Genomic DNA, 2,500 nt, shown 5'->3' with positions numbered 1-2,500 from the left:
CAGACCCTGGGGGATTCTGATATGCTTCAGTATTCTATGATTTAGTTAATTAGAGAGAATCCGTGAAGCAGTCGATGACATTGAGCATATACTTTCATGTCGTGAATCATCCAACGCCATTAGAGTGAATCTCTCTGAAACATTATTACCATAAGTTCTATCGTTAATTAGCGTTAATGACCTAAGAATATTATTATTATTATTATTATTTTAAAGAGTAAATCACATTGAAAACATTATTACCATAAGTTCTATTGTCAATTAGCGGTTAATGACCTATAGAATATTATTATTATTATTATTATTATTTTAATTTTTATTTTGAAGAGTAAATCACATTGAAACCTTATTACCATAAGTTCTATTGTCATTTAGCGTTAAACATGACCTAAGAATATCCTTATTATTATTATTTTTTTATTATTGTTATTATTATTTAAAAGAGTAAATTACATTGAAACATTATTACCATAATGTTCTATTGTCAACTAGCGTTAGCGACCTAAGAATATCATTATTATTATTATTATTATTATTGTTATTATTATTATTTTAAAGAGTGAAATTACATTGAAACATCATTACCCATAAGTTCTATTGTCAACTAGCGTTAATGGAACTAAGAATATTTATTATTATTATTATTATTATTATTATTATTATTATTTTGAAGAGTAAATCACATTGAAACATTATTACCGTAAGTTCTATTGTCATCAGTGTTAATGACTTAAGAATACCATTATTATTATTATTATTATTATATTATTATTATTATTATTATTATTATTATTATTATTTTAAAGAACTCAAAGCAGAATACTGTACCCTGTTCAGACTTGTATGGTTTATCTTATAGAAGGATTGTTTTGAAATGAGGGGTAAAGGGAGGGCAATCCAGGATAAGTGTTTGGGAAAAACACAAGAAAAAATAGTGTTGGGAAAACAAGAAAAAAAAGGATGAAAGTATATAGACGAAGAAATGCCGCCTATAAAACTGCTTACGGTTTTGCTGCATAAGACACACTGCAGGCAGTTCCTCCCTACCTCCCCATTGCTAAAAGCTAAAATGAGCACAGTCCGTTTGAGAAACTTAAGACAAGGTGCACTATTATTGTCTAATTGCAAAGTCCTTTCCACATCTCTTAGGATATATCGTACGAAACTGTGCTACCTAAAAATGCATCGGTTTCAACTATTATATTATGGAGGACTTGAATTCGATCATAAATAAGTAAACAGTCCCCAATTCGAAAGTGTGATAGTCAATTTTGACATTGTCACTGGAACTCCCCACAGGAAACCGGTATGCTACTGCAGGGGATTCCCCACCCGGGTATTGTTTGGTGGCCAGAAAATTACAAGCTGCTTGGTGTCTAGATCTAGCCTCGTGCAATCAAACACCAACAGGGAAAATAACGGTCCTCGGTCCAGCTGTATAGAATATTTCTTGCTGTCGAAAGAACTTCTAAGTCATCTGGTTCTTTTCGTGGACAAAAATGTTCATATTACATGTTCTTTTAAGGATACTGGACCGTTAAGGTTGTTTGTTTTATGTTTTAGCTAGTCAAAGGGTTATTCTGCGATGGCTCATGGCTTATACTGAAGTTCTTTTCATCTTTACTTGGTTACATTTTCTTCCTTCGATGAAGGCTTTAAACAATAATTTCCCAAAATATTTTGTAATCCCCTTTTTCAAGAAATAAGAGGTGTAATAACAATCTTAGATTGACTATGTTAATAAAAAAGATAATCTTAAAGTGTGGCTGTTTACGGAAAGGCCGTGATATAAATGTTCGTTATCATTTTTATCAGCTTTTACTTGAGCTTTAGTTAAAGGTTACCTCGAGTTCACCTCCAGATTAAGTCTTACAAAGCTCTGAATAATGTAATCCTTTTTATAATTGTCGTTTGGTTACAATACAATATCATTACAAATTACAGATGTTAGTAAATGATAATAATAATAATAATAATAATAATAATAATAATAATAATAATAATAATAATAATAATAATAACTTAATTTTGAAAACCGAGATACACAAGACCAAATGTTGTTTCCCAATGGACAACTCCACATACCATTGTGCCACCTATTAAGATGCTTGTGGGGAAAATGTTTAATCCATGTTATTGTTATCAATAGGTGAACGGATATGTTAGCTCTAACGTTTAATGATAACAACTAATTAAATGGGATACGCGAAGCTCAATATCAGTTCTTATTTTCCAATTTCATCGCCGACGACATTTTAATACGAAAACAAATCCGAGCAAAAATTACAACGATCAGAACACCCTTTAAAATTCTCATATTGCAGTTAAAAACATATGTAAAATAAAATGAAAAAAAGTAAAACATATCCATTTATAATTTGCATAGCTTAATAAAAAGTTTAATCGGTGAAGCCTAGCTAATAAACCTGGTATCAGAACGCAAGAGCATATTTAATAGCCGCCTCACAAGATAGCAATCTAAACAGGAAGTGAATTGTCG

The sequence above is a fragment of the Palaemon carinicauda genome, chromosome 27 (genome assembly GCF_036898095.1).
Source record: "Palaemon carinicauda isolate YSFRI2023 chromosome 27, ASM3689809v2, whole genome shotgun sequence".
Lineage (NCBI taxonomy): Eukaryota > Metazoa > Arthropoda > Malacostraca > Decapoda > Palaemonidae > Palaemon > Palaemon carinicauda.
The sequence above is the reverse complement of the archived record's forward strand: the minus strand, read 5'-3'. Positions refer to the sequence as shown.